Source organism: Lactuca sativa, chromosome 6 (genome assembly GCF_002870075.4).
Source record: "Lactuca sativa cultivar Salinas chromosome 6, Lsat_Salinas_v11, whole genome shotgun sequence".
Classification (NCBI taxonomy): Eukaryota; Viridiplantae; Streptophyta; class Magnoliopsida; order Asterales; family Asteraceae; genus Lactuca; species Lactuca sativa.
This window is the reverse complement of record NC_056628.2, coordinates 94,258,920-94,274,997: the sequence shown is the minus strand read 5'-3', so window position 1 is coordinate 94,274,997 and position 16,078 is coordinate 94,258,920.

Here is a 16,078-nt window from a genome sequence, read left to right as displayed (position 1 = left end):
TTTTGGCAAGTGGTAACTTCTGGGTATATGCAATTTGAGGTGAGGGTGGGGAATGATGGGTATGATGTAGACCTTCATACCAGGCAATGTGGATGCAGGGCATGGCACTTAGCAGGGTATCCTTGTGTGCATGGATATGCTACCATTTCAAGCCTCAATAGGGACCCTGAGGACTATGTGTCAGAATGGTTTACTACTTCAATGTATGCAAGTTGTTTTATGTAACATCCCAAAAATACAGGCCAACAATTTCGTTTTAATTAAGTTATTATATAAAACCAACAGTATAAAAACATTCATATTAATATCTCATGTCAAAGCCAAGGTGGAAATAATCCAAAACATGTCAATATAAAACAATATCAGAGTATAATCCCAAAGATCTCATGTGCGGAAAACATAGTTGATGCGCTGCGATTGAGCCGACTCCTTTCCTTGAAAACAAAGTACCTGAAACCAAAACTGAAAACCGTAAGCACGAAGCTTAGTGAGTTCCCCCATCATACCACATACCATATAATATACTGTTAGGCAATTATGGGGCGCCTGACTTACCTAGGTCAAACCATTCTGGGGTGTTTGACATACCCAGGTCAAGCCATTCTGGGGTGCTTGACGTAACCGTCGGTCTATTTCACCCGACTACCAGGGAGTATTTCACCCCTACTACTACCACATAAACACATAACATAACATAATGTACTGTCAGACAATTCTGGGGTGTCTGACTTACCCAGGTCAAACCATTCTGGGGTGTTTGACGTACCCAGGTCAAGCCATTCTGGGGTGCTTGACGTAACCGTCGGTCTATTTCACCCGACTACCGGGGATTATTTCACCCCTACTACTACCACATAAACACATATCATGCAAGCATATAAACATATCAGGTAATAGTAATCCTAGGTGAATATCACAAAGACAATCACCTAACATACGACTCCTACTGGTGGGACGACATTGTAGCCTTAGACCCACCGCTACTGGAAGGTAACTCACCTCACACTGTTGAAGTCCCGTAGACACAATCCCACACTGCTGAAGTCCAGCAGACTTCAACCCTAGCTGCTGGATGACAGATTCCTGAACTGCCAACACCAAAATAACACCCAATTAATAATGGGGTCACAACACATATCCATACATTCATACTTGGATAATTACTACATTACCCCAAGGTTGGCTTTATTCAAGCCCAAGGACCAATCCATAGGCCCAAAGTCCAACTAGGAATCAAGGCCCAACATATGGCCCAATTTTCCAAATTGGGCCCAAGCCTATACATGGTCGTATTCTGAGGCCCAACCAAAAAGTCCAGTCCAACATTTGGTATTCTAATGGCCCAATACCTCATAATCATGAAGGCCCAAACTATGGCCCATATATGGCCCAATTTTCCAAATTGGGCCCAAGCCCCTTACATGGGCCTTACCCTAGGCCCATTAAATTATTCTAGTCCAATTGCTTGATCTTGGATGGCTCATTAATAATCCAATCATCAAGGCCCAATAATAAATCCAAGTGAAATTAGGGTTTTACGTACAATGATGATTAGGGTTAAGTTTCCTACTTAACCCATTAAGGACTTAATCCACTAAGGACTTAATCCATTAAGTCCAATATTGCTTAGATTAATTTCTGCCAATGATTATTAATTATTATTCCACGTTATTAATAATTCCCGTGCGTTCCGATTAAATTCCCCAAAATTAGGGTTTTGATGGCATTAGGGTTTTCCAAACCCTAATTAGGGTTTCCAACCCAAATACTAGCACATTTATTAATTTGTTTGGCTTTTAGGTCATTTAGGGCTTTATTGAGCCTATTAAGGTCTCTTTGGGTCAATTAGGGTCCATTAGACCCATTAGGGTTTCCTTAAGCCCATTGATCACATGTTTGGGCTTTTATGTCCATTAAGCCTTATTGGGCCCATTAGGGTTTCAAGGCCCATTAGGGTTTTATTCCCTAGACCAAACATCCCAAACTAGCAATCCCAACACAACTAAGCATACCGCCACCCGACACGGCGGCCGGTGGCGGCAGCCACCACCTTAAGGTGGTGGTTTTCAATTTCTTTTCATTATTCTAGCCACTATTACAACTTTACAATGCTAAATATCAAATTAACACACACTAAACAAATAAACACACACACACACATACACAACCACCTTGTGGTGGCCAGCGGCAGTAGATGGTGACAGCCACCACCTTACGGTGGTGGCAGTGGCTTTTCTTGGGTTTTCTGGCCAACGAATACTCCACCCTTCACTCTATCGGAACAAACACGCACACACCCAAAATGTATCCCACAGCCGCCCCACACACAGTGGTTGATGGTGGTAGAGAACAATACGGCGGCATACATCAACACCTAACGAAAGGAGGTCCTCACGAGCCCTTTTTCCGGTGACAGCAAGGTATCACACACACTCAATCGTCGCCTGAGATCCCGAAGCACGTCAACGGGAGTGACAGCAGTAGTGGCTAGCAGCGACGGTGTCGTGATGGCTAGAATGCATAGGAGAACACGACAGTCTGACCGGTCCACGGAAGCAGCAGGTCGTCGGACTTGGCGGAAGAAGAAGAGGAAACACGGAGAGGCAACCCCGACCATCCGACACCCGATAGACACCACCGGAGAAGAAATGGAGAAGAAAGCAAGCTCCGGTGTTACTATGGTCTTGGCAGCCCACCCTTCATTGTTCGCATCTCTATCTCCGGTCTCGGTGGCCCTCCAAGCCACTCACGACGTCACCGGCAGCAGTGGTCTCGACGGTCTTTGGTTGATCAGAACAAGAAGAGTCGATGGGAGTGGTGGCTACGCAAAGAAGGTGGCGGCTGGAGGATTAGGGCGCTTAGGGTTAGGGTTTGCTGGTTGCTAACACCATATATACTGGCTCCCTTAAAACTTTAAACCATAATGACAGAATTAGTCCTTGCCCTTCAAATCTCTTTCAAATGAAATCCAAAACTTACATTTTAGCCCCCCCTTCCATAATTCCTTACAAAATAAAACCCCTAATTTACAATACAGCCCCTAAGCCTCTAAAATCCCTTCGAATGAAGTCTCAAAAGTTGCAATTTAGTCCCTGCCTTCCATAATACTTACAAATTAAGTCTGGATTTTACACTTTTAACCCCAATCTCTTAAAGTGTGACAATTAGCTCTACGAGACCATCATTTGATATATAGTTATTTATTCTAGGGCTATTATTCATTCATTAATTTGTTTATTTATTTAATAAATAAACAGGGTGTTACATTTTAGGTATAACATTAGGCTACTCAACTGTAGTGCTATGTGGACTGAAGTGGATTACACCAAACCATTGCCCCCTAAAAAAAGAAGGTTACCTGGAAGACCATCAATGAAAAGGAAAAAGGATCAGGTTGAGAGAGAAACTAAGGGAACAAGGCATACAGTCTCAAAAGGGGAATGATCATGAGATATACCATTTGTAGGGAAAGAGGACATAACAGATCAACATGTCCTCAAAGACCAAATGATGTACCATCTACTTCAGGTTCTAAAAAAAGAAACATAAGAAACAAGGTATGGTACTAACTTATCTAATATATTACACTTGTGTGCCATGTTTGAATTTTTTCCCTCTTACAGGTAAAGTAGACCTTAAAGCTGAATTGGAAGTGGAACATGTTATGTTTGAAAGTGAAAGTGATAGTGACTTTGAAAGTGAAAGTGATGTGGAAGCTAACATTGAAGTGGAAGCGAACATTGAAGTTCCTAAAGTTGATGTGGTACATGAAGTGGATGCTAACATTGAAGTGGATGCTAACATTGAAGTTGATGTGGTACTTGATGTGGAAGCTGATGTTCCTTTAGTTCAAGATGACATTGAGGAGGAGATTCAAGATGACATTGAAGTTTATGCTCCTTTAGTTCAACATGACATTGAAGATGAGATTCAAGATGAAGTGGAACATGAAATTGAAGTTCAAGATGTAACGCCCGTAGATCTGGGCTATTCAATTTAGAAACGATAGGCATCAAAAATGAATTTTTGATGGAAGATCATTTAGAATGGGTAATCTTAACTAAGTTATAGTATATGTTACAAGGATTCCGTACATATAAAGAACGCCGAAATCTGAGTTATAACGAAGAAATTATGACCTGTCGAAGTTTCGCGACAGAACCGACACGACAAAACACGACGTAAATAGTGAATTTACGTTAGAGTGATATTTGGCCTTAGCGATCTAAATGAAAGTCATAGAATACGTTAAACTGAGAGCGCGCATAAAAATAACGTCTAAATCTGACTTTGTATGAGGAAATTATGATTTTTCGAAGTTTCAGCATTAGCAGTATGCAGCCCGAAACTCGAGATTGAGGTCGAGTGATATTTAGCCAAAACTATCTAAATGAGAATTGAAGATCTCATCAATAGTAGTCCAACGATAAAAAGACAGACGAAAACGAAGTTCAGATGAAGGAGTTATGAATTTCGAATGGAGTTTTCCTGTCCCGACCTACTAAAAATAATATATTAATAATATATTAAAATTAAAGTCAAAATTCGCCGATGAAGTCTAAATGAATTTTGTAGATCTTGTTTTTATCTACGCATGGATATAAAGAACGTCGAAAACGGAGTTCGTGTGCGAAAGTTATGAATTTCTGAAGTTCGGGGCGCGAAACCCCAAAACTGTCAGAACTCACGAGGTGAACATATATAGTTCACGAGGTGAGCATTAGTGACTCATGAGGTGAACAGATGATGGACTTCTTCTAGGGCAAGTGGCCATGACGAATGCAATGACGTATCGAGCTCACGAGGTGAATATTAGAAACTCACGAGGTGAATATTAGAAACTCACCTTATAAATAGAGATCGAGGGTCAACCGAGTTTGGTTGCTCATCTATTACTATCCCACTCCCGATATTCTCTCTTAGCCCTATTTTAACCCCCCGAAGCCCCGATATCATCCCGAGACCCGAAGCAAGTCCCGAAGCCCGAAGATCCCTAGAAGAAAAGAGTTTCCGAGCCGAAGCTCTGCCTGCGAGAAGCCCGGTGTGTGAAGATCTTCCAGATCTACCGAAGAATACTACTTTTACAAGCCGTAGTGCTGTCCGATCATCTTCTGATCAAGTGAGTGTATAGTCCCTTTCATAACACGATTTTAATACAAGTATTGTTTGAATGTATTAAGTATATGTTTTGTGTGAGTGTGTAGTCACTTTCTTCTAACACATAAATATGAAGTATTTACTATGAAATACGTGCTATGTGTTTATATATTGTTGTTTATTTGAGATGAGTGTGGAATGGATGTTTTATATAGTTTTTAAACGAGTTAAACTGTCTACGTATTTTATATCTACCCCCGTCATTCAGCAGAGTAGGGATGACAACCACAGACTATTCTAGACAGTCAGTGGAACACTAGCAGACTCGCAACTTGTAGGTGTTTGTGAAAGATGTGTTCACCGGTGTACTCTAAAAACCCATTGACATGTATTGTGAGAGGGATCTCGAGATTGATACTGTCAATAAACAAGATAAATTTGTTATTAGATCCAGGAGTATGGATCAGATCAGGATTTAGGTATAGTAAATTGTCCCTAGTCCGGGAGTATGGATTGGGCACAGTTTTAGATCCGGGAGTATGGATCAGACCAAAAGGTTAGTTTTAGATCCAGGAATATGGATCAGGTGAAGATATTAGTTTTAGATCCGTGAGTAGGGATCAGGTAAAGAGGAAAATTTTAGATACGAGAGTTAGATCGTGTTGTTGTAGGGATCAATGGGGTAGGATAAGAGTTGTTTTTATATGGTGAAATTATACAAGTTTGAATGTTCTATTTATATAAATATATGATGTAACATTGTGGGATGAAAACCCTATATGCTCACCAGGCTCCCAAGCCTGACCCACTCATTTTTCTTTGCATTACAGGTAATGGCACAAAAGTATAAGTTGGTGAACTTGACGAGAGATTTTGGATTATAGATCAGTAGTTATAAATAACTGTTGTAAGGTCTATTTTATACTGTTTATACTTTTGGTATGTATCGGAACATGACATCCCGAGATTTTGTTATTTAATGAAAATACATTTCTTCAAAGAAATGCTTTGATTAATTCTTATCATATTTTGTTTTGGGAACAAATTCCACCACTGTTTTCTATAAAAGATTACTCTGATTTTAAAACAAAGCATAAACAAATCGGTCTTTTTTGGCCGTGAAATTGGAGATGTCACACAAGATAATTTGGAACATGATATTCAAGACAATATAGAAATTCAAGTTAGGGAGAGGACAAGAAAAAGTTCAAAAAGAATTACAAAGATTATGCTGCGGAAGAACATAAGGAGGAAGGAGGGAAGCAGTAATGAACACCCACTGGAGATTTGATTTTAGGGATCCCTTGAATTTAATGTCTTGTTTTTATGTTTGCACAACTTTTGGTATGCATGTTTTGGAATCTTGGGTCTTGTAATAGCTTTTGGAACATTAGGACAAACTTGGCACATCTTTTGGAATATTTTGGTACTTTAACATCTTGGGTCCTGTATGTTTGGGAATCTTTTGTATTGTAAGGTACTTTAACATCTAATTTAAGTACATGTTTATTTAGATGTTTGTATAGATTACATGTTTACTGTCTTTAATGGTAATGTCATTTGTGATCCCTGTTTATAATGCCAATTGTGTTCCATGTCTTTAACATCTTTTCCCCAAGTTCATTTACATGTTACATCAAGTATTAAACATCAAACTTTAGTTATGATACGTATACAATTTGATCATAATACATGAAGTATTAAACATCAAACTTTACTCATAACTTTCATTGCATACAAAACTTAATGAAGTACATGATTTAGTCAGAATACATCAAACATGATACAAAGAACACATCAAACTTTAAAAAAAATACATCTTTAACATACAAGAAAAATAACAAAAACAATGCAACTTTTTGAGTAAACAACTTCGACTTCACTTTATCCAGTTCTTGTTTGAAAACCAAATCAGAGTTCTGATGGGTTTTGGTCATAAGAACATCCTATGTCCTCATACAAACCCTAATGCTTGGATCTAGGTTTCTCTATTGTACATGCAAGTTATCCAAGACTATAAACCCTAATTCTAGCATTCAAGTAATCATATTAACATGAGAATAGGTTTAAGATATTACCTTGATTGTTATGTAGCAAAAACAATCCCAAACCCTTTTTGTATTGACTTTAGAAAGCTTAGAGTCACAAATGTCACTCCTCTAATGGTTCACAAACACCAAGAGCAAGAGGATGAGAAGGAGAGAGGATGGAGGCTGCCGAAAACGTGTTCTAACCCTTGAAGGATGTTTTTCCACATTTTTGGGTCATAAGGGTCATATATATATATATATATATATATATATATATATATATATATATATATATATATATATATATATAGGAGGCTATTGGGGTTATCTAACAAGGAAACCCTAATTTGGATGCTTAAGCCCGAAGCAACCCATGGACTCCTTTAATTAAGGCCTCGGACGATTTCTTATGGGTTTACCCATAGAATTCGTCCACTCCTCAATATAAGGCAATCCACAACCCAAATTGCAATTATCTTATAATTCAATTCCAGTCCCTTAAGTTTAATTAATCTCTTTTAGTCATAAAACTAATTACCAATTAATTATTGACTAATATTAATTAAACAATATTATTTCTCCTTTAATATATTATTCCCATAATATATTAATAAATCATATTTAATCCTTTCTCTCCATAGTTCATCCTATCAAGTTGCTTTGGTGAAGGCAACCCAAAAGGACCATGCACCATCTGGTCAAGTACATACCAAAATAGTTATGGACTTAGACACTAATCTAACAGTCTCCTACTTGGAGAAGTCTAATAACTATTATGTGTATGACTTCAGATCCTGATCTGCAATCGTAGCTTTCCAAAGCCGCTTGTCAACTCTGATCCTATCGGATACGCGTGTCCTTTAGATAAGGGATCATATATTCCTACATTCTAGATGTCATATGAGACATGATTTCAAATCATTCTCTTTGTACTATTTCTCGACTTCCGATTTATGAAGACTGACTAATTGAACAAATCAAATTAGCCCTAGCCCGGCCGAGCATTTACGTTTGTCATCACTAAATCATCGAGGGGCCCAAAGATATCGCTTTTATCCTACTTTGGATAAAAGGAACGGATAAAGTTTGATACAATGCTTGCTTGCACTTACTCACTGAATCACACACAACAATATGTTTTATGACACCAAGTTACTGGTGCGTTTACATATTATCAATGTGCAACCGATTTGCAAGATACAACTCACACATCTCGGTTTCAAGAATATAAGATGTTATCGTCTCACCAATCACTCGCGATAAAATCCATGGAGTGATCCAAGTGAGCGTGGGTTTAATCCAATGCTCAAATCATATTCATAAGCACTCATGAACGTTACAGCAAACATTTGCTTATGTCTAATACTCTTTAGACAATCCACACACCAATTCACGACAGTCTTTACTCATACTTACTTCCAACATATGAACGACTGTGGCCCGTTCGAATAATTTGACTGTTCTAAACCAATTAAATTATTCAGGAAGTCAAAACATGCAAAGTGAAACACAAGGATAATACTAATCTCATATGGCCTCAAACCTTTGAGCATAAATAAAACACCTTTTATTTATCACCATATCGATTACTCATTATTTTGTCATTTCGGGTAATCAACTTCTTACTTGAATTATTACACTTGTCCCATGCTCTCAGCATGCATACAATGTTTACCTATGGTTCTTACTTTAGATCACATTGAACACATTTCCAATCATACTCATTTTACAACTCCAAATCCTTTTCCATAAGTGAAAGAATCTCAAATTCTTGTTACTTATAGAATATGCTAGATTCTAGCATTTTATGCAATGATCCTTTTGTAATGTCACTGCACCAAAGTCACAATGACTATTGCCAATGATATTACAAAATCCTCTATCGGAGATTGTTACAATACAATTCCTTAGATATGATGTCTCTCACTCAAATAATATTCCTTTGAACATCCTTTTGCATAAAAGTTTCTAATCTAGTCATAGGTTTTCAATATTCAATTCCCAATATGGAAACGTTTCCATATTTACCATATGACAACTCATTCTTAATAGAATCTTTTCTATTCATAATAATGTCGATATGGTCCATCCAATACTATACTTCCAACTACTCACAAGTGACCAATCCTCGGCGAACTTTGGATTGTCCTTTGATAGTTGTTTAATTATCTTAGTCAAAACCGATTCTTGTCCTTTTTCCCTCTAAATGCGCTAGACATTTGGAAAATTTTAGAATGGTCAAATATTATAGCATTTGCAATCGATCCTATACCCGAAGCGTATGGGACACGATGCATAATGTCTTACATAAAGATTTGATACTTTATCAATCTTTTGCCATAGTATTTTATTTGCTATGTTCTCAAAATTCGAATTGGGAAGAGGAATGACGTAATCATAATTGAATTTTAAGAACACATTATGTACCTTTGACTAAAATATTAACATTCCACAACCTAAGCCTTTAGATTTGAAATGAAGCATAATATTCTCTCCCTTAATTATAGCAAAACAACTTTACAACTTTTACGACTTTGCAAGGTGTAACTCTTGTTTTTCTATAATTAATATTGCTAACTTGCAATACTTTCCATAATAATCATACAATCATAACATTTATGCTCCCACTATCATGATGATTATTATAAACATAACACTTATGCTCCCACTAGCTTTGACATGTATTCAGAAACAGCTTAACTTTCAGAAAAACAATACTTATTGAATCTCTTAAGTTCATGTTTCTAATACTTAATGCTTTGATAATCTTTTATCAAGGCTTCTTAAACTTATACACCTTTGCCTTAGATGGCTCATATGTGTGTCTAAACAATTCGGACTAATTGCCAAACCTCACAATTCAAATTTTGGAAAGGGATACCGTAACCATAATCGAATTCGAGAATACAATTTTCACAATCACTATCTTCTTAAAATCTTTCTTAGTGAAAGCATTTCCTCACAGTCATTTTCATGAAGGAGGGAATCTTATGAAACTTAGATTTTAATGGTGTATGTGTTCCTATCCATGTGAATTTGTCAAAACCAAAGTTTACGACAAAATCAAGCTCATATGGACCGAACTTTCTTAATCTTGATTTCTTGCCTTATGGTAGCACCGCTGCCCACCATGTCTTCCAAGCAGTTAAGCAGCTCACCCTTTCCTATCAATGTACTTTCATTGATCAAGGTGCTTGCCTTTTATGCATTCAAATGAGAGCTCGTAGGACTCACATGCATGATTAATTCAATTGGAATGGCACAGAAACAAAATAGTGTCAACACGATAGGTTGTAAACCTCAACTCGTGTGCTAGTGATGACCGATAAGGTTTATTTAATTTGTTCTTGAAACCTTTCAAGACCATTAAGACTCCCACTGACTCCTTGACATATAAGATTCTCTTGTTAATCACCATTTCTTGACAAGCAAATATTCAAGAGTTAGTGTAGCTTTTATCAAAACACTTCATAAATTGGTCCTAGTTGGTCTTTGTCTTATCCAAGACATCACAACTTTCCATATTTGATGAATGTGATAAACCTTCTTAATACTTATTCTCTCAATGTCACAATCTTAACTCTAAGACTTGTTTTGGAACGAAGTATGATTGACTTCTTGATTTAACCATTTCTTCAATTCTTGATTCCTCTTCTTAGACATACAATTATACTAAGATTCACTTAGAGGATCAACTGAGATATGGTTCTTAATCATTAAGACTTATCATAAAGCATAAAAGGTACTCTCCCTTCTTCTTAGAATGGAGAAACTTTTATCTTTCTGCCTACTTGATTCTTCTTATTCGTTCTGCTATTGATTTAAACCTTTTCAATAAATTCAGTATTACACTTAATCTTATAAGTATAATCATATTTACTAAACCTTTAGTAAATCATGACGAATATCTTTGTTAATCTTATGGTGGACTTTGATCAAAACATAACTTTGTGTACCTGATCTCCTAGTCCTTCACTTGACACTTTGTCAATGAATTAGTCTAATTTCCGAATATGAAATTTCTCATTCATCATGCAACCAAGTTGCATGATTCCAAGTTTCTGTCCAATTGAAACTTGGGCGATGAGAAGCTCTCCCTATTTGGTAAATTCTCGACTTCTCCATAAACATCATAAACAAGAATCATATCCACTCGTTGTAGAAATATGCAAACATCAATTTTTCATAACGATTTTATTGCAAGGAATAGACAAATAAATAAATAAGTCAAAACAAAATTTATTTTATTCATAAAAGCAGCGGAAAACATTTGTCCTTACAATGCAAAATCCATTGAAAACTATGTATTTCAAAAAGAAAATTTCTAACAACTCTATCATAACTATCTAAGCTCAAAATCTAATCTTCAAGTCCATGCGATCGAGATCCATTTCTTTGTGATTAGATTCATCTTGCTCTTTCATCAAGCTTCCTTTCTTTTCACCGATCCTGCAAAACATTCAAATGCAATCTTATCACATCATGTATTAAGAATCAACGAATAGGAACTTAATGGAGTTAGATAGTGGATTTTACCTGAAGCATAGCCATACTGTTTGACTCTCCCATCTTCTGGAATCTTCAGGCTCTTAGGGCAGACTTCTATCCAACGCCCTTTCTCTTGGCAGCAAACACAGGTCGATTCTCCTAGAACATCATCGGAAGCATGGTCGGTTGACTTTCCCAAGAAATACGCTCCATTGCTTTGCCAAATCATTTCTGATTCAGCACCAATGAGCATGTAAGTTAGGTCAATGAGGTTATCGTCATGATCCATCATATAATACTTTCTTTTGAACTCATTATATGATTCAGGGAGTGACTGCAGAACCCGGTTCACATCCAACTCATCGGGGAATGACACACCCAACATAATCAACCTATCGATGTGTGATTTCATTCCTAGAACGTGGACACACACAGATTTACCATCTTCATGTTCCATTTCCAATAGGGCTTTAGTGATACTGAACCTTTCAATTCTTCGATCTTGTGGGTTAGGGAGAACAATTGGAGGATGTGGAGGAAGTGAAGCATGATTTCTTGTTCCTCGATCGAATCGTGGAATACCATTTTCATGTGGAATGCTTGTTCCACGGGATTTGGGAAGACCATAGTTGTCGAACTTTGACATCTACAAAACGGGAGAAACAAATTCAAGTTAGTTGATTGATTGAGTCCTTAGTAAATCACCCAAATGAGATACTAAGGCTAGGACCCAACACAATATTCTACAACTCGGGGGAGGGATGCCGTAACCCAAATTGCAGAACATTTGAAGGTAAGTGAATGACGATTCACTAATTTCCACCATGAAAAACGAAAAAGAAATTTAAGTTTTAAATCTATGAAAACTCCTAGATCCTTTGAGATTCATTGAACATTTCAATGGCATGTTTAAATCTCGATATGCCCCTCTAGTTTGTGACTGGGATGTCGAGGATCACAAAGCGGGTGTGAATAAACATGCAAACTTACATGGTGCCCTCACATGTTACAGTCACCTATTCGATGTGCCGGTAAACCACACACGCTCCACCGAACTATGACAAACATTGAGTCACCCTTTGCTACCTTTGCTTAGAACCATTTAGTGTGTCGGTAAACCACACACGCTCCACTAACATCTTCGCAAGGGCACAAAGTGTAATTTCATGGAATTGCATCAATTCACTTTGCCTAAGTAACTAAGATTGGGAATTTGTAAAACATTTAGTTACTTTTGTACTTCATTATACTTATAATGGAAGGTTTCGTCCTATCCTACCCGTTCGGCTAACGACCCTCCACTAGTCAAGAGTGCGGTGGGTAAGAGTGGATACCCATTCAATCGCCATTTTATAGACAATTTCCTTAAACACCCCTTATAGACTAGCTTCGTGAATGAGGCCTACTAACGGTAAGACTGACTTTTACTCATACATATATATAATGTTAGACTTTTAATGTTATTTATAGTATAGGGTGTATTTTACAACTTTTAAAATACTAGGTGGTCAAATTTAACAATTATACTTTTAATTCAATTAAATTGTAAACCTAAACTTTTATGGATTTATTAAACCTCTTTTAATTATACACCTTAATTAATTAATAAAACCATAAGGGTGTGATTTGAACCTTTTTCAAAACAATACTAGGGTTTTAGAATTTAACATTCCTAATTAAACTTTTAATCAACTTTTAAATTCCAAAACTTGAGGGTAAGTTTTGAAACATTTCAAAACATTAGGGTTTAGAATTTAAATATACATCAAAATTAAACTATTAATCAAAATTTAAATTCCAAAACTTGAGGGCAAGTTTTGAAACATTTTTCAAAACATTAGGGTTTCAACTATTTAAATTACAAAACAACAAAACTTTTGAGTTCAAATTTAAACTATAAAACCTAAAGGGGAAAATATGAAACATTTCATAACACTAGGATCAAATAACAAATAATCTTAATTAACATTTCTTGCAAAACAATTTACCAATTTAATCAAAATAATTAATCAATTATCATATAAGGAAATAAATATTTTATTAATTAATAAATATCTTCAATTAGATCAAGAATATACTCATATATATCATAAAATCGGATTTATATTGATCTAATATGATAAAGGCAAGTATCTCAAAGATAAATAGCAAGAAATCCCGAAAATAGCTCCATCTGACGCTCGAACTCGCCGAGTACCCCCATGGACTCGCCGAGTAGGGGGCAACTCGCCAAGTCCACAGTGTGACTCACCGATTCCATCATGCAGAACCTCAAAAATCAAATTTTTTCAACATACAAGGCATCAATACAATAGAAACCAATCTAGGCTCTGATACCACTGATGGGTTTTGGTCATAAGAACATCCTATGTGCTCATACAAACCCTAATGCTTGGATCTAGGTTTCTCTATTGTACATGCAAGTTATCCAAGACTATAAACCCTAATTCTAGCATTCAAGTAATCATATTAACATGAGAATAGGTTTAAGATATTACCTTGATTGTTATGTAGCAAAAACAATCCCAAATCCTTTTTGTATTGACTTTAGAAAGCTTAGAGTCACAAATATCACTCCTCTAATGGTTCACAAACACCAAGAGCAAGAGGATGAGAAGGAGAGAGGATGGAGGCTGCCAAAAACATGTTCTAACCCTTGAAGGATGCTTTTCCACGTTTTTGGGTCACAAGGGTCATATATATAGGAGGCTATTAGGGTTATCTAACAAGGAAACCCTAATTTGGATGCTTAAGCCCGAAGCAACCCATGGACTCCTTTAATTAAGGCCTTGGACGATTTCTTATGGGTTTACCCATAGAATTCGTCCACTCCTCAATATAAGGCAATCCACAGCCCAAATTGCAATTATCTTATAATTCAATTCCAGTCCCTTAAGTTTAATTAATCTCTTTTAGTCATAAAACTAATTACCAATTAATTATTGACTAATATTAATTAAACAATATTATTTCTCCTTTAATATATTATTCCCATAATATATTAATAAATCATATTTAATCCTTTCTCTCCATAATTCATCCTATCAAGTTGCTTTGGTGAAGGCAACCCAAAAGGACCATGCACCATCGGGTCAAGTACATACCAAAATAGTTATGGACTTAGACACTAATCTAACAAGTTCTTCTCTTCTTTCTGCATATACTTATTTCGTTTTCCAAATTTCCAAGCTTGAATGTTAGGTTGTAAATTTTTCCCAAATCATTGTTCTTCTCTACTTCGTATTCATCCTCTTCCAACCATTCCCAGAAATCACATCTTGGAGTTCTTGCACTCTTAAGGAAAGGATAAAAATAAATTAAATTGAAGAGAAGATGAAGAAGAAGATTCAACTATGGATGGTTAAAAAAACATATTTACCAGAGAGTTTTGATAAACTCGAAAATTTTTTCCTGGATTGTCGGGTGTTCTTGAAATCTTCACACGCGATGGCATGTCGCACTTACATGGATGGTCAGCTTGCAATTCGACATTGCGTTTGGAAGAAGCAGATGAAGCAGAAGAAGAAGCCATTGTCGATCTAGGGCTTTAACGACAAACACCCTTTATATAATAAGGTGACGTGTAATATGCCACTTGGATGCCACATATAATCTTTTTATGCCACCTAATTTCTTTTCCCTTTCATTTAAATGAGTTAATTTGATTTACCAGTTAAAATGGAGGTTAGCCGGTAATATTGGTATAATTTAAACATTTAAAACAAGTTAGTTGCGTTCTTATGTACAAAAAAAAGTTGCCAATATGTGAACACGAATAAAATGTTGTTACCCTCCTAAGTTATTTTCCCCTTTATTATATTAGGCACTACAAAAAAATCACCCACATCGATCGGGGGATAAGTAAATGTAAAGGAAAAAAGAATATAAAGTAAATATGACTAACAAAACTTACTTATGCTCGCATTTTATCCCATATTGAGTGGGTGACAATGTTCATGGGATGTACCATATTATAAACTAAGAGTCGTTGATTAGATATTATATTACTAGGTGTAAGAACCGTGTACCTGTGACAACCCGATATTTCGAGTCAATGTAATGTAAAACCGATCAAATTTAGGTCAAAATGTAACCTTCCTAAAATCTTATTCGGATTAAATAAAGTAATAGGAATCATATCAAGGTTTGCGTACATAAAAAGAACGTCCAAATCTGACCTCGGACGAGGAAGTTATGAATTTTTTTGAAGAAATTCCTTAATCACGTCATTTTAATAAATAAATAATAAAAATGATTTCGGAATTTGCCAGCGGAATCTAAACGAAAGTTGTAGATCATGGTCTCACCTTCGCGTGGATATAAAGAACGTCAAAAACGGAGTTCGTATGAAAGAGATATGAATTTTTGAAGTTTATTTAAAATAAATAAGAATTTAATTATAAATTCCCGGTAATATCCGAAGAGGAGTCATCGGATTGGACCGAGGTACGCCCAGCGTACCT